The following is a 26,021-nucleotide window of genomic DNA, read 5'->3' on the forward strand; positions in this document are numbered from 1 at the left end:
CATAAAAACACCGACCTAGGAATTAGCAGTGAGCTGTGGTTATCTTAACTACTCCAAAAAGCTACAAAGCTTGTGTTGTTTTGAGATGAAAGCTGCACTCAGTCAACACAAGCTCTGCTGAATATAACTTCAGTTTAAGGAGAACGATTCAGTGTAGCAGAAGGAGTGTGAGCCCCCCCACTCCAACCAGATGGTCTCATACCACTTTGTATGTCACTGTCTGCAGTATAACTGCAAAGCAGATTTTACAATCTTTGAAAGTTTTAAAGGAAAGCTCCTGGGTGGTCCGCTGTACTATACTTATGTTTTTAATGTTAGTTCAGAACTGTGCAAGCACACATGCATAGATCACCCCTTTGCCCGATGAAAGAGCAATGAGAAGCTGAATCTGGTCTTGACACCTTGCATTGCTCTGCACTAGGTACCTGCAGCATACATGGGAATAACATATGTTTTACATTAATAATCGTTGCATTTGATAATTCCTGCTTTTGATATAGCGCCTTATCATGTTATTGAGAAGTCTCAATGGAATTCACAGGATCACACGGAACAGTTAACATAATTAAAATTCATCCTTAGAAGCTTTCCTTATATTTTTGAGGAGAACCCTAACTGTCTGCATCTGTACTCAGAGCCACCAGGGCACAATCAACCAGCTTCAATCAACCAGAGGATAATTAATGGCTCCAACAGGTTGTGAGGAAGGGCAATTGAGGCCAGGACGTTGGACTCATTTCAAAACCAGCTTGATGCTGTGATGAGAGGATGGTTTGTTGGGTGTTCTGGAGGAATGAGATCAGAGCAGACAAAGGACTTTCTTTATCCAAACCAATCTTGAAATCTTGTGAGATTTCATCTGAAAGTCCCCTTGAAAGTCCCAGACATTTATTGTTTTAAATTTACAGTGTGATATGCTGGTATTGATGAATTAAAAGATAAATATGATACTGCTGCACGGGATCTAAGGTTATACAGCATCATAGATCAATTGGACTGAAAGGATTGCTCTTAAAAAGAGCAACAACTGGATTAGGTAATTCAGCGTTGATCCAAACACAATAAGCCAAATGACCTTTTTCTGTGATGTACATTTCCATGGATCTATGGTTCTATCATCACCATTAATCCCTGGTTGAAAAATAAACAGCACAAAACAAAAATAATCCCCAAATAAAAGCAATATATATATTTACTTTATATATTATATATTAACAACAGCTTGCATTTATTCCGTCATTCAGGTTAGCATCTCAGAGTGCTTAACCGTGGTGGAGTCTGATGCTGAGCAGGTCAGGGAGGAAGTTATCGTAAGTACGGTCGAAGAAGAAGTTCTTCATATGTGATATGAAAAAGGACAAGGAGGAGGCAATGTGGAATGTGGAGGGAGAGAATTCCAAAGTTTTGGTGCGTAGTGGCTGAAAGTACAGCCTCCGATGGTGGAACGGAGAGGACGTGGAACAAGAAAGAAGTTGGAGCCAGATGAGTGGAAGTATCACAAGTGGTGATGGAGTGGGGAGTAAGCAGATCAGAAAAGTAGGAAGGTGCGAAGGGATTTGTAGACGAGCGTGAGGATCTTGAAGTTGATCCATTCCGTAATACGGAGCCAGTGGAGCCTGGCGAGAACTGATGTGATGGAAGTTTAGTGCAGATGAATATAGTATATTTGCTGTAATTCTTTATCAGCGCCTTGGGACGTCCTCCCGACGTGAAAGGTGCTAAACAAATGTAATCTTGTTGTTGTTACATGATGACTGTGATGTGTCTGAATATTTCCCTCAAGATCAAGCAGAGAGATTGATATATTTACCCATGATGACGTATATTGTTCCACAATATGGATTCCTGTGATTTCTGGTTAAATAATTGGATTTTATTTGGCAAAGCAAAGCACCCTTTGTGCCACAGAACAGCATGCTATGCATAATGAGCTCAGTCAGGCTTCTAACAGTATGCAAATAATGAAAAAAGGCTACAAGTGCAGAGTCCGTAACATAAATTGGTTACCTCAGGAAGGTTATATACCACATCTCTCATCTCAGTTCATCGCTCACACAATTATATGCATATAAATATTAAATAGGATGAGCAATGGCCTAGATTGAACACTGACCCATAGCATAATCTTGAATACCCATTGCCCAAACTAATGGAAGGGAAAGACTGGCTGAAAAAGAAAAGGCTCTTGTTGGTAATCTATTTGATGTAGAAGAGCGAACCAGTCTGGAATTCGAGAAATCAATGGCTGAAACAACTGGGAGGAGGAGGAATGAATAATCCACTGGGGGAGTGCTGGGTGGAATGTGCTTGCTATTTCACCTCTACTCTTTTAATCCTTAAAAAGACACTTGCTTATTCATGTGTGTCCACCATTTTTTAATTGGAATAAAGTTGGTATTCTAATTTGGTAACATGATAACATGTTAGCTCAATGGTTAGAGTCCTGTAGCTCAGTGGTAAGAGCACTTGCCTCGCAAGCGAGAGAACTGGGTTTGATTCCCGGCAGGGTGAAACCTTGGGCAAGTTTCCTTACTCTACACGCCTGATAATAATCCCTCAAGAAAAAAGACCAATAATAAATTCAATCCACGACTGTTTGTGGGACACTGCTGTGTGCAATTGGCTGCCGCAATTCGCCCACAAATATACAGTCAATACACTTTACAGTATATTCTGTGAATCTCTTTGAGACTGTATCAAATGCAAGGATTATTATTTATTATAACATGATACTAATTTTAAGCGGGGTGGGTGTAAAGAGCTATACACTAATGATACTGCTCTGAGTTGAATGGAATTGTTGTTTTCGTGATCTGGGAAATATTTAGCAAAAACACCCGTTACTCAGAAGGATTCAACCATGAGATATCTTCAGTTTATGGCCTTGATATGTCTCAAAGCACTTCACACAACATGTTACTCTGATTTTCAGTGAGTGTGTGTTAACCAATGCAGTAAAGTCTCAATAACAGGTGAATAATTAGTCTGTGGTGAATTTAGGCGTGGGAAGACTATCCATCCTTAGAATCTTGAAAACTTCAATAAGTTTTATAGTTGCCTTAAAATAATTTATCAAGAGATATAAAAACTCATGATTCAGGCAGTGCAATGTTGAACCCTCATGACATCATCATTGCCTCATCTCCCACTTTAGTTTCCATTATTCTACATATATTTGAGATGTAGAATTATCAAATGAAACTGACTTGTTGAAAGACAATGCTTTACCTTATTCATAAATAAGAATGATTAAACTGGATTTCCTCCTGGAATATCTGCTGTTTTATCTAAAGTCTGTGGTGTTGAGTATTCATCAATCTCAATGAGCTCAATGGCTATCAGCCATTCAGTCCTGTAGAGTATTGGCTAGAGCACTCACCTCGCAAACGAGAGGACCTGGGTTTAATTCCCTGGAAGGGCAAAACATTGGTCAAGTTTTCTTACTCCACACGCCTCTGTTTACTTAGCAGTAAGTAGGAATCCAGTTGTTAGTCGATTAGCAGATCACTTTTCCAGGGTAATAATCCCTTCAAAAACAAAAATAAATAGAAATAAATAATAATAATTTGGTCACTTAATCCATGACTGTGAGACACTGCTGTGTGCAATTGGCTGCCGCGTTTCGTCCACAAAATATACAATCGATTCACTCTACAGTATATGTGTGAAGTGCTTTGAGATGTCTTGGAGACGTGATAAGGGGCTATATCAAATGCAAGGAATATTATTATTATTATTATCTGCAGGATCTACTGTTTACAAATCCCATTGTGAATAGTGGACCACAATATTCAAAGCTTATAATTTATGTTCAAATTCTTCTGTGTGTTACTGTAAAAAAAATTCAGATCTTCTGAAAGCAATTTTTCACAAAGATTCTAGTGCAATTATTATCAGTCCATTCTGTCGGAATTGATGGACTGAAATGGCCTCTTTAGGTCCGGTACATTCCTATGTCCAATGTAAACCTGCATCTGTCATGCATGTGATTATACGGTCTAATTTGCAGTATTTCTTAACAAAATCCCCTTAATAGGCATCCCAAAAGCATTCCTTGTCATCCCATGGGAACTTTGCTCTTCAAGCAGATCATGTTGTAATGGAGTTCCCATTTGTAGTTCAGCATTCCGTACCTCTGGTTATCAGAGGTTATCTCCATTTGCAGGGCTGTTTCTTAGAAAGCCCCAGCAAAAATTACCACTAATTAGACTGCATTTCATTGCCATGTTATATCATTGCATTGCCGCACACCCCTACCTCTCTGACCTCTCTCCTCAAAACAGTGCCCGTTGCCTTCGTTCCTCCAGGTCTGGCCTCTTCCTTGTCCCCCGAGTCCTCCACTCCACCCTCGGGGGCTGTGCCTTCAGCCACTATTCCCCGAGGCTCTGGAACTCCCTTCCTCACTCCCTTCGCCTTGCCCCCTCTCTTCCTATTTTCAGCTCTCTGCTGAAGACCTTTCTTTTCGACCGCGCCTATGGTCACCTTCCTCCCCCTCCCCCTGGCTCGGTCCTGGGATCTGTTCGGCGTGGAGGGCGCTACATAAATCCAAGTTGTTGTTGTTATCACTTATAATAATAATATTAATAATCCTTGCATTTGATATAGCACTTTTCACATTTTCATGCATCTCAAAGCGCTTCACAGATTATACTGTAAAGTGAATTGACTATATATTTGTGGGCGAATAGCACTAGAAGTAAGAAGTTTTGTGAAGTTTATAATCTCTTCTAACATAATAATAATAAATGCTTTATTTCTCATTTTCTTAAGTTACAACTGGATATTATAAAAGTGCTCAGTTAATTATATATTAATATAATTTGATTCTTTTTGCCAGATACCCCTTTCTCAGAGGTTGTGTAAAATGGTAAATTCAGGAACATACAGATAGTTATTATTGAGAAATACAGAGCACATTAAGTGTTTGGATTGACCTATGGACATTAAGCACGGTCGTACAGTGAATCATTTTCCAGAGAAACTGCTCGATCCCTTCTTTAAAGTAATGAATGTGCTCTACATAAAGTGAGAGAAATGATGACGTCACTGCCTCATTTCTATCTGAACAGTCATCGAGGTCTCAGTGATTAATGAGAGTCTGATAATGTTACCATGGAAACAGTATCAGAATGATAATGCTAATGACCGTGAAGTGAGAGAGTCAGAAATAGGTGAGAGACGAACAAGACAAATTGGTGATTTGCGTGTGAATTTAACAAAACAGACGGTTCTCGTGACGGAATCGCTGCATTACCACCGGTGAAAGCTCCCGCAATGGAAACGATGTTTTGTCTAGGGAATCTTCTGTAAGTCACGCAGAGCAGTGAGACTTCAGCTCTGTTGGAGATCTCAGGTTCTTGTCAAGGTCTTGAAACTCTGCGCAATGATTCCCTGGAGAAAATAATGTTTACAGCTCGGGCATGTTGCCGTCAGTTACCGAGCATCTCTTAGACACCATTATTAACCCAAGATGGTTAGGGAGGCTTTCCACCTGCCTCCAGACATCTTTCTTATGTGAAAGGATAAGTTTTGTAAATTCAGAGAGGACAAGTTTTGTAAATTCTTAAATCTTTGTCATTCTTAAATCCACTCTTAATTTTGAAGCTGAGTATTGTAGTCTGTATTCCTTAAAATAACCTGCAGAAAACTGGCATCTAATTAAGTTTTAATTTAAGAATTGTCCAGAATACGCCCTATCTGAAATGTTACACACAACTTGACCAATGGCCATTTGGTCAGGATACCAGGGCCAAAGAGCTTGTGGAATCATTTCTGCAGGAGAAGATCAGTTTAGGAACAGACAGGCATATACCAGTGGGGAGAAAAAGTAGGAAATAATAATTTGACATAATAAATTTATATAAATTACAATGAGCAGCATTTCATCATTATGTCTGAATCTTGAGGGACCTCTAACATATGTGCATCACATCAGGAAATATAAGGAAGCTGACAATTGCCAGTTTAAACAATTCATTTGGATAAGAAACATTGATTGAGCTAAATTTTGTGAGATTTGTTAATTATGAAATCCAAGTGGGGACTTATTCCAATAACCAGAAGTATGTCACACATGTCAAGCAGCGTGAGGAAACTGTTCTGAAAGTAGACCATTGCCATAACTTGGTCTCACTGCCTTCAGGATTTTTCATAAAAGAAATAGCACAACATTGATCCCTATTGTCTAAGAGCAATTCTCTGAATGTTGATAAACTTACAGATCTTGACAGGTGAGAACATCTTATTCTCCATTGCAACCTAAATTTATTCACCTTGACGTTGTGATATTATAATTATTTTTTTCCATACACTCAAATGCCAAAGTACATACATTTTCCAACCATTAACTTTCAGTGTTTGAAAAGCAGAATTTATATTGTCTGTGTACGTGAAAGCTTAAGTGATATTGATGGAATAATGTACTGCAGAATAAACAAATGGAACTGGTACAGAGAGTATTGGTTGATATATAAACGTTTATTACAATAATAATCCTTGCATTTGATCTTGTGCCTTTCACGTCAGGAGGATCTCTCAAAGTGCTTCACAGAATTTACTGGGAAGTTATTTTTGTGGGCGAACATTATGGCCCTTATTATAGCTGAAGTCTTGCTACTCTGTGTGACTTACAGAGGATTCAAGTGAGAACATGCTTTAACCAGTGGCCATTGCTGCTAGAGCATATTTTACATCCCACTGTCTGTTTTGTTAAGTTCTCACCAAATTCACCAGTTTGTCTTATGCTGCTTTCACCTATTTCTAATGTTCTCTCTTCACAGTCATAAACATTATGGATTACCCACAAAACATGCTGAATGGAAAATTCAGTGGAGCTCCCAAAATATAGCATCCTGCCCTGCTGCAGAGTATATGTACTTCTAAATCTCTTAAGTGTTAACGTAATTGTTCAATAACTCAGCACTGATCCCAGGCTAAGCACTGGCATCACATAAAGAAATGCCAAATGGAATTGGGGTCACTTGTTCACAGAGAGGGAGGGAAATCAGAAGCTGAAGAATTCTAAGCCACAACTCTTAACGGCAAGTTTACAGCATAGACAGAACCATTGGCCATAGACCTGGTTAAAGATCATCTCCTAATGCTCTTGGTTGTGAATAGAACAGGGGCACCAAGTGAGGGCAAGTAAAGTGATTGCACTCCTGACCATTTAAGCTATTGGGCAAACATGAGGGAAAAAAATGCGAGAGGGGATTAGGAGGGCTCATGTGATGTAGAAACATCGGCACAGACTAGTTGGGTTTCGGTGTTGCACAGTCTATTTGTAAATAAAATAGCTCACTAAAAATAAGCTGTAATTGAATGTCAGGGCTAGAAAATTCACTTCAACCATATTAATAGATATTATAGTTGGGTTGCATCATCTGATCACTGGTAGCGAAGTGGAGAGGGAGAAGTGCATTTTTGCAGTAGGTATACAAGTATTTGCCTGATCCGTGTTGATAAAGATGCAAAGTGTGAAGGCTGGTTGTGGAGTTGCCTTTCTCTAGTTCTGTTTTGCCAATGAACTTATGATGCAAATACAAGTTACTGGTAATTTGGAATATAAATCTTAATGTGTCAAACTGCCTTTTTCATGTTGATGTGATGCACACAGCAGTAAACTCCAGCATTCCTCTTTACTGCATCAAGATGTCACCATTCAATCCTTTTTTGTCTACTGCTGTCTTAATGCTGCTGGGAGCAAAGTTGCTTCACATCCAGCAGTGGAGTGATGTGGAGTACAAAGACTCATTTTTAAGTCTTGCTTCACATTTGCAGGGCACCGGGTCCATTACAACACTAACAGGCGATTATGGATGAAATCAGGTGTTCACTTTGTATTATTATGATAGTGCTCATCACCAGATCAATGACACACCTGAGAGCGTTCAACAAAACGGTTAACCCAGTGTGACTGGCACCCGCTGTGTTTAGGAGGGGCAAATCACGCAGCTCCTCAAACAATCTCCTCCAAGTGGTGTCAGGAGCGGTGCTTCAGCAAAATTCACCACCACATGCTGAAGAGGTGCAGCATTAAAAATGCCTTGAAAGGAATGTCGATGGGGGAGCTCAATAGAATGAAAACTTCTCTTGAAGCTCCTCATGTGTGAAATCTGAAATAAGCAAAAAAATACATTTTGCTATTGCAATCTGACTTCAACAACGTTTTCAGTGATCTTAATATTAGTTTTGTGGTGTTTCGTGGTGTTGCACATATTTTCAACAATGATATTGCAATGATTCAAACAGTAGAGCTTTACCACCTCACGATGAATATATTGCAGCCTGGTAGTTTTGTTGATATTTATTTGCACTTTAAGATATGTAGTGAATACAAGTTCATTTCATTTCCAATAAGTTTACAATCTAAACCACTATGTGAGACTGGCAATAAACAATTCCTGTGTTTGCTTGGAATACAAGGTTTGTACTGATCCCTCAATGTCCTCTTTCTTTTCCATGATGTGATTTCCTTTACATTTCCATTAAAGTTACACTTCAGTCCCAGCTTAGCAATACAACTGAATTGGACTGAAGATCTCGTGGAAGCATCTGTCCCAGAAGATTATTGAATTTTACCCACTTTAAAAATACATTGTTTCATAACTATCATAAACGCATTTAGCAAGGGTGCTCTTCCGAGCAAAGGAACAATAAAATACCAAAAGGATTTATACAATAATATGAGTTCAAAGTCCTGATGTGGGGCTTCTTACTCAGAGGAAGAGAATTAAACAGGCAGCTGAACTTGAATGGAGAGTTGGGGGGTGGGGTGGTGGCGCTATCGGAACTTTGCATCTTACAGAGGTTTTAATCAGATTGGTCAAACTAGTCAGCTCTGAACTGGATTTTGTGGGGGATTGCTGTGAGTACAAAATAGTACCTCAGAGTATAAACTACACTTAGAGTATATTCTGTGAAGAACTTTGAGATGTCTGTTTGAAGTAAAAAGTGTTTTACCAAATGTGAGTATAATTATTAACCACTTATTCAATAATATTAAGTGGTTAATTTACACAATACAAATTACATTTATATAGTGCCTTTCACATCGGGAGGATGTCCCAAGGCACTGGGCAGTCAGGGATTTGGAACGGAGCTGCGGGACAGGATCGGGGAGGGAGAGCAGGGAGAGTAGGAGCACGGCCAAAAGCTCGGTTGAACAGGAGGGTTTCGAGACGTGCCTTGAACGAGGCAATGGAGGGAGTAAGGCAAAAGGAATGTGGGATGGAGTTCTATAGGGTAGGGGCAGAAAGGCTGAAGTCCCGGCCACCGATGGTGGAGTGGGCTGGGCGGGCGACGTGGAACAGAGGGAGCAGACAGGTTGATATGGGGTCAGCAGGTCACAGAGGTGGGGAGGCGCAAGGTTGTGGAGGGCCTTGAAGGTAAGGATGAGGATTTTGAACTCTATCCTCTGGGGGATGGGGAGCCAGTGGAGCTGGGTGAAGGTGGGGATGATGGAGTCACAGAGCCTGGTGTGGGAGAGGACACGAGCTGCCAAGTTCTGGATAATCTGTAGCTTATGGAAGGAAGAGTTGGAAAGGCCGACAAGCTGGTAGTTGGCATTGTCAAGCCTAGATGGGATGAATGCATGGATGAGGGTTTCAGCGGACTGAGGGGTGAGGCAGTGGCAGAGCTGGACGATGTTGCAGAGGTGGGGGAAGGCAGAGCGGGTCATGGTACAGATGTTGGGTAGAAAGGAGAGTGGATAGTCAAACAGGATGCCAAGTTTCTGGACTGACTCAGTGAGGTGTAGTTTGCTTCGTTAGCTGGTGATGCTGTCAGTGCCTGAGGTGTGGAGCCAGTCAGGAGAGCCTCGCTGTTGTTGTTCAAATGTAGAGAGTTAGTTCTCATCCAGGCCTTGATGTCTGTCAAACATTCTCTCCCAGTTTGTTTTTGTCAATGTGGAGTGGCTTTTTTCCCCAGTGTGTGAATAGGGTGGCGTCTCCACAGACCACATAGACTCAATGCACCATTATGAATTTAGTCCTAAGTTCCTGTGTGTTCAATATTTCATGATTAGATCAAATGTAGACCACCAAGGTATACAGAAATGTTAGTCTTTGAAGCATCGGATTGAGGAATGCAAAGCACCAGAGACTACCAGACAAATGAGACTGTGCAATTGCTCGTCCAAATGGAGATTGGATTCGAAGGTCAGGACTGGACTAACAGCAAATTGTATTGATGGTGAAAGTACAAAAGAGTCATCCTTTGTAGACACAATGCAAAACATGGCGGTACAAAAAGTCAGTAATAAAATGGTGCAACACACAGGGGGAGCAGACAAAATGATAAGCAGCCATCCAACGTCTCTTTCTCCTCAAGGGACGAATGCTTTAGAATCTAAAAAGTCCAATTTTGATTACCTTAGATGTGAAGCCTACTTTAAATTTTCTTGCATCCCCTCATTCAATACATTACATTCAATACACTATGAAGAGAGGCAGATAATTTCACTCTCAGCACTTTTTGAAACTATTTTTTTCTATCCTGAGTCAAATATGGTTGGAGGGGTCCAAAAATCCAAGCCCCATGTTCCCCTATAAATTAGGAAGCGTTCACTGCAGTCTACCCATCCTTCCCACCTCCCCTGTGTAGAATTGATCCCCGGCACTTAAAATTATCTCAGGTCTGATTTATCTCTGTGACGGTTTCCAGTTCCTGAGCCAGGTGGGTCCACAGTACTCCAGGGCATTGCTGATGACCGCCCATCCAGTCTTGCTCATCGGCAGGATTTGGAAGAGCAGACCAGTCACTGGGGACAGGGATTCTTCCTGCTCAGCTCCCGTTAATCCTTTAAGCCAAAGCCCCAACTAGACAAACAGCAGGAAAGCCTTCCAGATATTGCTTTCAATGGCATGCTATGTGGTTTGGGTTGGTTAGACTCCAACAGTACTCCAACGCACACTCTAGAACCCCCAAGCCTTGCCTCATGCTCTTACTTAGGTTAGCAGGATGCGGCCCTAAGGGAGGGAGAGCACATCCCATTTCAATATATATCTCTGGAATCTCCACGTATAGGTGAGATGCATGGAACTCTTAGTTTGGTTTGGATACTCTTAATCATGGTAATGGATTGTTACATATGCTGGACACCCAGCTGACTAAAAACATTATCTCCAATGAATGTTAGGTGCAATCCAGAAAGAATAGTTTCCTTGTAATCTATTTTGATGCTGTGGAAACTTCAAGTGGGGGAAAAGTAAGAAAGCTGTGAAAAAAGAATTACCAAGATCATTTAATATCTTCGGCTGAAGACACAACAGCTGTAGTTTTGCTTCTTAAATGGGCAGGTAATCTGTCTCTTTTATGAGGAGTTCATAAAGAAAGTTAAAAATACAATGGGGAGGAAGAGATGCTGTTTTCTTTAACTTGCACTGTCACCAATCTTGTTTCTTCTGATGTGAGGGAAGACTGCATTTTGATTCCCCTTGAGAAACAGGCCATTCACGAGCTGATACATGGAATTGGAAAGAAACTAGAAAATTTACAAGCTGTTGAAAATCATGCCCAGGTGGCAGCTTCCAATCCCATGTGATGCATAGCAAGAAAATATCCAGAAAATCCTTCTAAAAACATACCTCTTCATCTGTTCCTTTAAGTCAACACATTTATTTCTCTTAATTTCCTGCTTAATTCTCACTGTTGAATTTGTTAAGCACATCGAGATATTACTTTGGACCAAATACGATACATTAATGATTATTATTACTATAAACGCAGAACCAATTAAACTAGATATTTTCAGCTTGGCTCAATGGGTAGTACTCCTGTCTCCAGGTCAGAAGGTGATGAGTTAAAGGCTAACATCAGGACTCGGCTACACTCTAGCATCAGAACTGTTGTTTTTTTTGCACGAGATGTTAAAACTGTGAGGTCCTGACCTAGCTTGTTTAGGTAGATGTTCGGTATCCCATGACATAACTTGAAAAGAGAAGGCAGTTTCTCCTATTGTCCTAAGCCCCATTCCTCCAGATTGTTGCTGTGCGCAATTGGCTGCCGTGTTTCGCCCACAAAATATACAGTCAATTCACTTTACAGTATATTCTGTGAAACGCTTTGAGACGTCTCGAAGACGTGATGAGGTGTTACATCAAATGGAAGGATTATTATTATTTGGTCATTCAACTCATGGCTGTTTGTGGGACCTTGCTGAGCTCAAAAAGGCTGCTGTGCTTGCCCACAAATAAAATGATCACTACACTTGAAGTGAGATGTTTATACATATAAAGTGCTATAAAAATGCAAGCGCTCTTCTTTATTGTTTGCAATGCATTACTGTTAGCAATATGAGATAATCATGATTTGATACCAGCTGCAGACTTTCACTGTTGTACTAAAATCGCCATGAAATTCTTCCATGGTTCTGCATTCTCATGATAGCCCAAATCAAAACAAAGGCAGGTAATACATTCAATCATGAGTGGTATTTTTGGTGAAATTGATCATTTTTATCCTATCTGATTGGGTCCTTGTGGCATGTGCTGCCGGACAAGTAGATCTTGTAGTGATTCATAATTTACCAAATAGGTGACTTCAAGTACACAGTGCCAGTGATAATAGATACAAGTGTGTTTTGTGTTTTAGTCCACTCCATGGTGCACGGATGGATTCAGCAAGCCTGCAGAAATAAATGGTAAAAATAGCTCATCTTTTCTACTGGGGGAGAGAAACATTACCCACAACAGAGACTTGCACTCCCACACATGGTTTCAAAATCAAAGCAATTTTTTTGTCTTGCCATAAGTATAGCATTTTGTTATGTAATTGAAATGTTCTTTAGGCTGACATATGCCATGGCTTCTTTTCATAGACTAGTCAATCAAGCCTTAAGAGTATTGGTGATTAAGAAGTGTTTAGCCCACCTGTATTGGGTGGAAAGCTTTATACTATTGTTAAAACAATACCTAAAAGGAGCAATGATGTTTCTATATGATCTTGAATCAGCATTAATAAGAAAAAAAAGCAAGCTTGAAAATCTGAGGTACTGGGAGACAGATTTAACAATTTTTTTATTAATGCATGTCTGACAGGGCCACCTATTTGGACTTGAAACTTGTAAGACATTAAGAACGTTTATGAATCTTGGTAGGCACTGTAATAATAATAATAATCCATGCATTTGATATAGCGCTTTTCACGTCTTCTAGATGTCTCAAAGTACTTCACAGAATATACTGTGAATTGACTGTATTTTTGTGGGCAAAACATGGCAGGGAATTGCGCACAGCAGTGTCCCACAAACAGTCGTGGCTTGAGTGACCAAATTATTATTGTTTTTTAAAGGATTATTATCCACCAATCGACTAACAACCAGGTTCCTACTTTCAGCTAGGTAAACAGGCATGTGGAGTAAGGAAACTTGCCCAAGATTTCATCCTGCTGAGAATAGAACCCAGGTCTCTTGCTTGCGAGGCGAGTACTCTAAAGATTGAACTACAGGACTCCACACTAATATAAATGTTGACCCAGTGGGCCCATGAGAAAATGCAGGAAAACAAATAACAAGAGGACAGTCTATATTAGAAAGACATTGTCCAGCATTTAGGATTTTTAGTGAAATGGATGTCTGTGTTGGATATGCGAGTGGGCCAGCGCTGTTCTAAGAAAGAGTTTGCTTAATGTGGTGCAATGCCTCTCAGACACTCATTAACTATAGCATGTTAAAAAAGAGGGTCAAAGAGTTCACTTGATTACCAACCAGAACATTGCCTACAATTACTTTCCAGAATGACAAGAGGACAACAGTAAGCAGATGGATAGGCCTTGCTTCTTTGCCAAGTGTGACCTAATAGTATTGGCTAGACAAGCTGAAATGAACCAAGTTGCAGATCTTTCATTACAATGCAGTCAGTTCCACTTCACTGAGTATCTGATAACTGAATATCTGTCAACAAAAAAATTAAAAATCTTTTTTTTAAAGTTGCTGTGTTTTCTTTTAGATACATATATTTACATAGTTAAAGAGGAAGTGGATTCTACAGCACTACTTTCTAAATGCTACCATCATTTCTAAATGTTACTGCAAACAGCTATCTGAACACTTTTTTTTCTCAACCCTTATTGTGTTTTAAAATTGTCGCTTAAAGATAGCCTGGGAACAAACAATGCGTGTGGCTATCCCCCTGTGTCACACAGTGTTTTAAGTGCTCTGGGACGCCACCCGGTGTAGAGGGAGCTTTATAAATGCAAGTTGTTGTTGTGTGGCATTATTAGCTGCTGCCAATGTGACTTCACAACAACAACAACAACAACAAAATTACCTTTATAGAGTGCCTTTCACGTCGGGAAGATGTCCCAAAGCGCTGAACAGTCAGGTGTCGGGGCCCAAGATTGGGGGAGGGGTGGTATAGGGGTGAGGGAAGGCAGAGAGGTGGGAGGGCGATTAAAGGCATAATCGGTTCCCACAAATGGGAACAATTAGGAAGGAATTCCGCCTGAGTTTAGATTTATTCTATTTATGTGGTATTTAAGATGCTGAACTCAAACTTAACTTTAAAATCACTTTTCTGTAATTCTCAAAAGAACTTAAAGAAAACCAGCATCAAAATTAAGGTTGTATTTAAGGGGATCGAAAGTACAATTTCAAAATTTGCAGACGACACCAAATTGGGGGGGTGCAATTAATACAGAGGAGGATTGCAACAAATTGCAACAAGACATTAATAAACTTGATGAATGGGTGTTTAATTGGCAAATTAATTTCAATATAGATAATTGTGAGGTGGTACGTTTTGATAGGAGGAATAAGGAGGTCACCTACTGCCTGGAAAATAAAAATCTAAATGGGATAGAGGAGGAAAGGGATCTAGGGGTACAGATAGACAAATTGCTAAAATGAGCAACTAAGGTTAATAAGGCTATAAAAAAAGCAAACCAAGCTTGGGGTTCACTTCTAGAGGGATAGAAATGAAAAGCAGGGAAGTTATGCTAAACTTATATCGAGCTTGGTTAGACCACACTTGGAATACTGTGTAGAGTTCTGGTCCCCATATTATAGAAAGATATAGAGGCACTGGAGAAGGTGCAAAGGAGATTTACAAGGATGATACCGGAACTGCAAGATTGTACCTATTAGGAACGGCTGAACTGGCCTGTACTCTTCTCTCTTGATAAGAGAAGGGTGAGGGATGACCTAATAGAGGTCTTTAAAATTATGAAAGGCTTTGATAGGGTGGACATAGGGAAGATGTTTTCACTTGTGGGGGAGACCAAAATCAGGGGCCATCAATATAAAATAGTCACAAATAGATCAAATAGGGAAGTCAGAAGAAACTTCTTTACCCAGAGAGTGGTGAGAATTTGGAACTTGCTACCACAAGGAGTAGTGGAGGCAAATAGCATTGATGCATTTAAGTGGAAGCTAGTTATGTACATGAGGGAGAAATGAATAGAAGGTTATGCTGATAGGCTTAGTTGAGGAAGGAAAGGAGGAGGCTCAAGTGGAGCATAAACGCCGACATAGACCAGTTGGGCCAAATGGCCTGTTTCTGTGCTTTATATTCTATGTAATTGTATGTAATATGATACCTGATTATATTTAAATGCCTCAAAGTGCTTCACGAAATTTAATGTAAAGTTTAGTGACTATGTAAGTGTAGGCAAATATAGGTCTTTAGAAATCAGTGAATAACACTCTAGAAGTGAATAGGAAGAATGGAATGGAGGGGTGGAGGATCATGTGGTCATGTTGTGTTGAACGGCCTGTTTGAATGCTGTACATTCTATATAATTCTATATAATTGTATGTCTTGAAAGCCGAACCACTGTCTGATTCGGCAACATGCGTTTTGTCTACATCTGTAGCTCCCTCCTAAGGGTATATTTAAGATTCATCTGATTCAAGAAGCTGTAGTACTGCGCTGCTGAAAGGAAGAACATCAATTTCACGATCTGAATACGTGGTCTTTTCATGGCAGAAGAAATAGCATTGGACAAAGCTTGAGGCAAGCACTGACTGGCTGGTCAATAGCATTGTCCTTTACTGTGAATTAAGAGCATTCTTACTAGAGCAAACATTACTACCAATCATAAGCAAGGGACGCTCCATGAGGCAGCTATAATAATAATAATCCTTTTATTTGATTTAGTGCCTTTCAGTCAGGAGGATGCCTCAAAGCGTTTCACAGGATTTAGAGTTGAGTGACTGTATTTTATAGGTAAAAGATACTTTAAGTATTTCCGATATTTTCGCCAAGTACTATTTGTTGGAGCTAAAAGCTAAGAGAAATAAGACCTGTGCACCTCTGATGAAAATCTGCTGCTATTATACAACAGCACAGTTGTCAGCATCCATCCCCAACACTGAGTATCAGTTCTCTGCTACATCTGCTGTTTTTATTGTTTGGCTTTAGAATTGGCTGCTCCAACAGAAATAATTCCACCCACATAGCAACTTTGTCTAAAAGCAACAGTCAGTTTTGGACTGAATAATGGATAAAAAAGTCCCATCTATTGAAACCTACACAGTGTAAAGAGCAACATTGCTGTGACATGTATATTGTATGGGAGACTCGCACCATTTTTACAGGTGACATACACCATTACGTGTGGGCGACATGCACCATTTATACAACTAGTGTGTCTAGCTGAAATGATTACGAATGAATACTGACTCCACCATTAACAACACAGCTAGTGTCGCTCTAAAAACACAGCTCTCCCAGTTCAGAACATATACAAAGTACCCAATTTACAGCACATATGGGGAAGAGTCGATAACTAAGACAGACACAAACCATGTAATGCCAGACATGAGTGAATTGTGACCTTTTACCTAATCTGTGTTGTAGCAGTCAATGATCCCAGTCACTTCTTTGACAAATTGGTTAATTCAAAGTGAGTAATTTAGATTACCCACAGAAATTGCCTATGCTGCCCCATATTTGCATATCGGGTAGTAGGAGTTTTATATTAAAGCTTCATAAAGATTGTGGGATCTATTTTCATTTTGACCAATTCTCCAATAGCATTATAATATTAATAATAATAATAATCCTTGCATTTGATATTGCGCTTTTCATGTCTTCTCGACGTCTCAAAGCGCTTCACAGAATAGACTGTAAAGTGAATTGACCGTATATTTTTGTGGGCAAAACGCGGCAGCCAATTGCGCACAGCAGCGTCCCACAAACAGTCGTGGATTGAAAATGACCAATTTATTATTGTTTTGTACTTGACCTTTGTCAGTTAGCATTGGATAACAGCACTAAGTACAGTAAGAGGAGATCTAAATTGCTTTATAAAGTGGGCCCCTTAATTGGTCATGTACTGTGAGGATCTTGGCAGTCTCAACCTTCAGTCTAGTGATAAAAAGTTATAGACCTCAAGGTGGCAACTAAGGCAAGTGGGCTGAATCAGCTGAACAATGAGGTCTAGACTGGCACCACCAACTACACATTAAATCCCTTCCTGCTGTGGTAAGCTATTTTATTCAGTGAAGAGGCATGAATCTCAACACGGATACCATTGGTTGTGTTAGAATCCAGAATTCTGAAGCCCTTTCGTCTGCAGCAGTCTCACAGCCAATCCAGTAAATTCACTTTTTCCCCCATCAGTCACAATCTAATACACTGCTGCTGGCCTGCACGCTACCTTTACAGATCATCTGCGAGTGAACAATAATATCCATGTACTACTTGAAGTGGGTTTACCCCCATGCTACCGAGTCCTTTTGTAAAATTTAATATAGAGCCTTTCATGTCGGAAGGTCATCTCAATGTGCATCACAGATTTGCTGAAAGGTACAGTGATTGCATACTTTGTAGGCAAATGCAGCAGATATTTTGTGCACAGCAATGTCCCACATGGGCAGCCATTAAGTAAATTTCAATGTTATCTGTGGGATTGGACCATTGTTTAACATCTCATTGAAAGATAGTACCTCCAGCAATGAACTGCTCCCCCAGCACTGTATTGTACTGTCATCTTAGACAATGAACATTAAGTCCCAATGTTGTGCTTGAACACACAGCTTCTTCCTTCAGAGACAAGTGCTACTGATCTAGGCTGCCACTTCATAGAGACCATTGTTGGGACAATAAGCTTGGACATATTTCCAAAACATTCTATAAACACACATAGGAGTCCTAAGCAGTAACTTTTTTTAATTGTTAATAGTATGAGAGGAAGAAGCAATCTTAATATCATACATATACTGTATATTGATCTATTATTATAGCATAATATACAAACATAGGAGGGTACATTTGGCCCATTGTCTCTTTGCTTGTGGTAGATTTACCATTTTGCAAGCGAGAGACCTGGGTTCGATTCCCGGCAGGGCGAAATGTTGGCCAAGTTTTCTTACTCCACATGCCTTTGTTTAACCAGCAGTAAGTAGAAGCCCGGTTGATAGTTGATTGGTGGATCATTTTTCTGGGGGTAATAATTCCTTAAAAAAATGACAAATTGGTCACTTCAATCCACGACTGTTTGTGGGACAATGCTGTGTGCAATTGGTTGCCGCATTTTGCCTGCAAAACGTACCGTCAAATTCATTTTACAGTATATTCTGTGAAGCGCTTTGAGACGGCTCAAAGACATGATAAGGCGCTTTATCAAATGCAAGGTTTTTTATTATTATTATTTAGACTGCAATATAAGGCTTTCCTCATTAAGCAATGCAAGTACAGTAAATTCTTTCATAACTGAGAGTTTGTGCTCTCCATTTGACAAGACCAACAGAAAGCGAAGATTAGAGTCGCATTTCATGCATCTAAATCCTGCATCCAGACACCACAGCTCAAAACTTATATTTTTGTTTCTACAACGTGTACATGGGTAGTTTGCGAAGTAAACAGTGTATTTATGGCATGTGGATTTGACTCCAGGAAATCAGTTTAAAGTATTACAAATTTGCATTTATACAGTGCCAGGAAGGCGATTCACTTCGGGAAGATGTCACAAAGCAGTCAACAGTGCTAGCTCAACACCCAAGCTGCGGGTGGGAGCTGAGGGGGTTTAACTCTCTGGTCAGTTCATTAAGCGAAGTCTGGCTGTGACTCACCAACTCCTCGTATTTGTCCTCACAATACACTGTAGGAACATGATCATGAATGTTTTTTTTATTCTGAGGTTTGATGTGCTTCTTATGCCCCCACCCAGTTTAGAATTGGTCACTAAATCTATGCACATTTTTTCTTTGATCTTTCAGGAATAGATAAAATTTACAGGCAGAAAAGTAATGGTTTGGCAGGATATACTTAGTGTGACTGATAATGATGGAAAAGGCATACTGCATCTCACATGGAGTTCAACATCATAAGCTTTGAGAGAAATAAAAATCAGAACACATGGAGAGATGCTGAGGGAACTTGATAACATCTTAAAACAGTGTCTTTTTAAAGAGTTTGTTAGCAACATTATACAATTCTTCTGAGTCTCTTTAGATGATTTTATCTAGCAGAGGACATCCAATTCAATTAGAATACACTTCCATTCTTATTACTACTAATAATAATAATACATTTGGTACAGCATCTTTCACATCAGGAGGACATCCCAAAGTGCTTTACAGGGCATTCTGTAAAATGCAGTATCTATGTGCTCATGTGGATGAATGCAGCAACCAATTTCCACACAGCAAAGTCTCACAAACAGTCATGAAGTGAATGAACAATTTTATATTGGGGGATTGTTGGCCAGGACACCTAGGGCCAGCGCCTCCAGCAAGTGCTCCCCCAGCACTGTATTGCAGTGTCATCTCAAACAAAGAGCTATAACTACTTGCTGTGTCAAATCCACAGCTTCCTGCTTCAGAAATGAGTGCTATTAACTGATCTAGGCTGCCACCTCATAGAAACCGTTGTCATCTTCTCTTTTCAAGTAGTGCCATGTGATCTTTAATGTCCACTGACCAGGCAGAATAAGGAGTCTCTTATATTACTGTCTAATCATAACACAGACTCAATGTGCCGATTTGCCAGCGTAAAGGGTGATGTGTAGGTGACTATTCTGTGGAACATGGAGGGAGAGTTGTCTCTGAGGAAGAGACTTGCTGGCCACTGGGCCTTTTCTTTGCTCCATCCTCTCTATGCAACTCTTTACAAAATACAATTATGACCACAACAATAACTTGCATTTATATAGCACCCCTCACGCAGGGTAGCGTCCCAAAGTGCTTGACAGTGGTATAGTGCGACTCCAAGCCGGGGGCAGGGCAAGGTGACCAACTGACGATCAGGAAAAGGAAGGTCTTCAGGCATGAGATGGAGTGTGCAACCGTGGATGCTGCCAGTGCCTGAGGTGAGGAGCTGCTGTCGGGAGCTAATCAGGAGGGCCTCAGTTTTGTTGACGTTCAACTGTAGAAAGTTAGCTCCCATCCTTGATGTCTTGATGTCTGACATTCTGTCAGGACAGCAATGGTCCTGGAGTCGAGAGTGGAGGCGGAGAGATAGAGTTGGGTATCATCAGCATACTGTGGAAGTTGACCCCATGTCTGCGGATGATGTCACCAAGAAGGAATATGTAAGTAGGAACCCGGTTCTTAGTCGATTGGCAGAACGCTTTCCAGGGGAATAAAATTAGGTCATTCAATCCTTGACTGTTTGTGGGACACTGCTGTGCACAATTGGCTGCTGTAGTTTGCCCGCAGAATATACAGTCAATTCACTTGACAGAATATTCTGTGAAGCGCTTTGAGATGTCTCAATGACATGATAAGGCGCTTTATCAAATGCAAAGACTACTGTTATTATTATTATCATTACATGTGAAGAATAATTCCCATGGTGTCAGTTCTGAAACTGCTGGACTGTGGAAGCAAATGTACTGTGTCAAAGAAGAGAAATCCTTGACTCTTTTAGCGGCATAGATTGCCACCTCATGTATTTCAAATTGAAGATGTGTTTGATAATTACCTCAAAAAACTATCTAATTAAGCATTTTGCTTAAATCTTTGTATTATGCTGCTCAAACTTTAAATTATGTGAGGAGCACAAGAGAGACAGCACTGAGATAAATTAACTAAGATGCATATTTCCTAGATGGCCATTACACATTCAAACGAAGGGCATACAAGATAGTAATGATACAGCGATTAGTGGCAGAAAAGAAAGAGAAGGCTGATTGCCATAGTAACTGGTTCATCATATCCATCCCAGAGCATAAACAGATGAAATACTTCAAAAGATACAAAACAGCAGCACGTGCTTTTATTCCTGAAATAGGCATAAAAACATCCTTTTAAATCATTCTAATTTCTTCATTCATTTCTGAATATATGTAATACTGTCATTTCTTCTGCTACAGTTTCAGATGCTGAATCCCCAATAATTATCGTGTCTCCCACATTGGATTTGATTCCACAACGACACTTCCCCAGGCTTCTAATGGTATCAGTGACATCTTGGAGTACTGTCTGGCACATCTTCTCCAGTTCTTGCATATGGTGCTCCTCAGGGTTCTTCTTTCCTTGCCTGACAATCAACTAGTCTCATGACTCCTTCAACGCAAAGTTCAGTTTCAGTCTCAAACTGCAAGGGTAAAAGAATCTTACCATGGAATACTCTGCAGGAATAATATTTCAATTAAACTTGTTTTAAGCTTGAATGCATTCTTCTCAGCATTTGATCTCTTCAGTTCTTTATTTCAGCTACCATGGCAAATGCATGTGGGCAAATGAAAGTGATGCCCTTTAGTCGGTGACTTCCTGACCTTCCCTCACCAGATTGTGTAAGTCCTCCTCCTTAGTCAGCCACCTTTAGTTCACTCAACAACAACAACAACAACTTGGATTCATTTTGCGCCCTCCACGCCGGACGGCATCTCGGAGCGCTTCACAGTAACAGATCCTGGGGCCGAGCCAGGGGGACGGAGAGGAAGGTGACCAAAGGCGCGGTCGAAACGAAAGGTCTTCAGCCAAGACCTGAAAATAGGAAGAGAGGGGGCGAGGCGAAGGGGGTGAGAAAGGGAGTGCCAGAGCCTTGGGGAGTAGTGGCTGAAGGCACAGCTGCCGATGGTGGAGCGGAGGACCCGGGGGACAAGGAGAAAGACAGACCTGGTGGAGCGAAGGCAACGGGCACTGTTGTGAGGAGAGAGGAGGTCAGAGAGGTAGGGGGCTGCAGAGGAGTGGAGGGATTTGAAGACGAGACTGAGGATCTTGAAGTTGATCCTCTCTGGGACAGGCAGCCAGTGCAGTCTGGCAAGGACTGGGGTAATCGGGGAGCGGAGTTTGGTGCGGGTAAGAATGCGGGCGGCAGAGTTTTGGATGACTCTCATCCACTTTGTCATTAGTTGTTGTTGTTGGTACTGCTAGGTAAACAGAGGCATGTGGAGTAAGGAAACTTGCCTAAGGTTTCATCCTACCCGGGAATCGACCCCAGATTCTCTTGCTTGCAAGGCGGGTGCTCTAGCCAATATTCTACAGAACTCCATGTGGATGTATTTACCAACCTTTGCCGATTGTACTCATGTTTAAGTCCCTTCAAGGCCTCGGTCTTGACCTCAACTTGACCTCTGCCAACAACAACAAATTACATTTGTATAGCATCTTTCACGACAGGAGGACGTCGCAAGGTGCTTACCATCCTTTCACTCAGCAAACACCAGCCTGCTTCATGCATATGGGCGATGTACCTCAGCGTGCTATAATAAATCAAATACAATCAATGTAAAATGTAAGACATGTGGATGATTTTCTTACATATTAAGAAACAGAAATATAACCATAAAACTATGGGCATTTACACACAGAAGAGGATATTCAGCTCATCACGTCTGCACTGGCTCCTTCCGGTCCCCTGTAAATAATATCTTTTTAAATAACTGTCTACTCTAGTTCCCTCTTAATAGCTAATATGAATACTGTCCTGACCATTGCATTCAGCAGGGTATTCCATATCCTAACAACTCAGTAAAAATATTACTCCCTTTGTTATCTTACCAACTGTAGTATTTTAAATTGATGCCTTCTTGTTACTCACTCACTAACCAGTGAAGGTACTTTCTCCCTATCTATTCTATCAGATCCCCTCATAATTGTAAAGACCTCTATTACATCTCCTCCCAACCAAACGAACCAGTTCCTCTTGTCTTAACCTCATGTTAAGATGTTGAACGCACTTGCTGACATTCCAGGGTAGGGCTGGGGATGTACTGTTTTGTTGGAGGTACCTTCCTTCAGATGGGTTATGGAAGAGTTCTGTCTGTATGTTCAGATGGGTATTGAAGATCCTATAGCATTATTAGAAGAGAGAACAGGGTTTATTGATAGACTTCCCAACTCTTCCCTCTTCAAGTTGCACACCATCCAGAACTCTGCAACTTGTGTTCTCTCCTGCATTGAGTTCCCTGAAGGTCCTTAAAATTATGAGGAGGGGGATTGATAGAATGCATAGGGAGAAAGTACCTATACTGGTCGGTGAGTCAGTGATGAGAGGGCATCAATTTACGATAGTTAGTAAGGTAATAAAGGAAACAAACAAACGCAAACCCAACCAATCTGCTCACTCTTAAACCCTACCAATTCTTAAGCTCTACCAACCTGCCCACTCTCTCGGCTCGATGTGCACTGGATTGCTTCATGTCCACCGTTCTCCCCGCCCCACCATCAAGGGCCTGGCTTTCAGCCTATCTGCCCCCACAATCCAGAACTCTTTCCCAAAACCCCTTTGGCTCGCCTGGTACCTCATCTCCTTCAAGGTCTGTTTCAAAACGTTCCTCTTTAACAATACCTTTGGTCATCTTCCCCCCACCTCCACCCACCTTGGTCTCCAACACTCCTGAATTCAACCCTCAGATCGGGTGAAAATCCTTGACTGTCCAGGGCCTTGAGATGTTCGTCCGCCACAATCGCAGTCAATTCACTTTACAGTGTATTCTGTGAAGCACTTTGAAATATCTCGAAGGCTTGATAAGGCGTTATATCAAATGCAAGGACTATTATTATAAAAAGGTACTATATAAATGCAATTCATGGTGGTTGTTTCTTCTGGTGTTCTGTTCAACATCCTCCTGATTAATTGTTTAAATTCCCAGATTAATTGGATATTCTTTGGACCCATGCAAATATGTAATGCATTTGCCCATAAACTAGTTAATACTAGTCAGAGGTTAGAGCACTCGCTTTGCAAGTGAGAGACCTGAGTTCAATTCCAGGCAGGGCAAAACCTTGGGCAAGTTTCCTTACTCCACACGCCTAATAATAATCCCTCCAAAAACAATAATAAATTGGTCATTTTCAATCTACATCTGTTTGTGGGATATTGCTGTGCGCAATTGGCTGCCGCGTTCGCCCACAAATATACAGTCAATTCACTTTACAGTGTGTTCTGTGAAGCGCTTTGGGACGTCCTCCCGACGTGAAAAGCGCGATATCAAATGCAAGGATTATTATTATTATTATTATTATAATACACTTGACAGTAACTACTTGTGAAGTGCTTTGAGACTCAATGCAATAAAGCACTCTAAAATTGGAAGTTCTTTCCTTTCTTATATTTCAAGAGAGTTGATAATAGGTGAATGGAAATAGATAACAAGAAGATCATCTCATTTAAAGGTTTAGGTGGTGACATTTGCACCTATTCACATTTTTATATATAAACATCCAGTGCTGTTCTTTTCAATGATCCAAATCAATTCTGGCTTCAATCTGGGTTTATTACAAAAAACCTTTACACACTGGTATACTGAAATTTGAAAATCTTTCACACATCATGAAAACTTCATCTGAACCCTGATGTGGGCCTATTGTCTCTCCATCACTCGCATTCATCTATTATTCTGGTAAAAGGTCACACCCGAAATGTTAACTTTCTTTCTCTTGCAGTTGCTGTGCTTTTCCAGCATTTTCTGTTATTATTTCAGATTTCCAGCAGCTGTGATTTTTTTTGGTGTCTATTAAACTTCCTCAGGTTTTATTGTGAATATATACTGGCTTTGACAAAACAAAATGTAATGGGGGCCAGTTGCCAAAGATTCTTAAGTCCTGTGAACTGGGAAAAATGACGAGCTTCCCCCCACTAGGAGAGCTTTAAATGAATCAAGAGAAATTTTATGGAAAATTTAGAGGTAAAGGAATCTTATTTTCTCAAAAAACACATGCAGGCCTGCAATAAAATCCGAAAGAAATAATTCAATTGTTTCAAAATGCATTTTTAAATGATTTGACATGTGATTTTTTTAAAATCCTGAAATAAAAGCAGAAAAAATGCTGCTGAAAATGCTCACGTTCTTGGTATGTCCCTTCAATCAAACTCCAGTCTAAACTGTTGTGAATATCCATGATTTTTGCTTTTATGTCAGATTTACAATCTTCATAGATTTCCCTTTAGAAAATCTTGAAATGTTGAGCTAAAGCTTTAAAAAGATGACGCATATATCTCAAAAAATGCTGTACAAGTGAAAACAATTTTGGGGGGTCAATGAAAAAAAACCAAGCAGTGGACTAACATTTTGCTCTCAGGTTTAAAATACTTCACAAGTGAAAGACGGTTGTGGTGATATCTCAGCAACATTAACCTCCCTCCCCACCAACATAGTGTGTATCTCATTTCACCAGATTAGAATACTTATAATCTACAGAAGAGAGAATTACCATTCCCCTTGGTCACAAGGTCAGATCTGACACTCTTAACACCTGCTGGTCATCACTGAACAACATGAGATGTGTAACAGGCTGCAATAGATAAATTTTGATCTCACTGTAACCCTTTTCACGCAGCAGTATTAAATAAGGATTTGTTACCTCAGAAATGCTTCATTTACGCTAATGAAGTGAATAAGTGAATTCAATAGGAATCATGTTTACTCAGATTGAATGCTACTTTATTCTGTTTAAACTGATTCAAAATTGATGCCTTACATTTCAGATGCAGACATTCACAGAGTGTAAACGTAACGGTGTGCATTGCAGCAAATTTGAGCTCCATGATATTAGTCATCAAAGTTTGTTGCAATGCAAGATGCAAATGCCTGGAAAAGTAGTATGTTGACAACAACAACAACTTGCACTTATATAGCACCTACCACCAGGTGCTTAACAGTGGTGGAGCCTGACACTTGATTCCATCCAC

The 26,021-nt window shown here is 40.4% G+C and overlaps 1 long non-coding RNA gene across 1 annotated transcript; it reads right to left on the reverse strand.

Moving 5' to 3' along the window:
• Positions 1 to 21,225: 21,225 nt before the first annotated feature.
• LOC103178365 lies at positions 21,226 to 23,768 on the reverse strand. The gene is made up of 3 exons (XR_487835.2): positions 23,710 to 23,768; positions 22,530 to 22,590; positions 21,226 to 21,479 (listed from the first exon to the last, which is right to left on the reverse strand). It is a non-coding gene; the product is annotated as an uncharacterized LOC103178365 (long non-coding RNA).
• Between the last annotated feature and the right edge of the window lie 2,253 nt (positions 23,769 to 26,021).

The sequence above is a fragment of the Callorhinchus milii genome, unplaced genomic scaffold, assembly GCF_018977255.1.
Source record: "Callorhinchus milii isolate IMCB2004 unplaced genomic scaffold, IMCB_Cmil_1.0 Scaffold1, whole genome shotgun sequence".
Classification (NCBI taxonomy): domain Eukaryota; kingdom Metazoa; phylum Chordata; class Chondrichthyes; order Chimaeriformes; family Callorhinchidae; genus Callorhinchus; species Callorhinchus milii.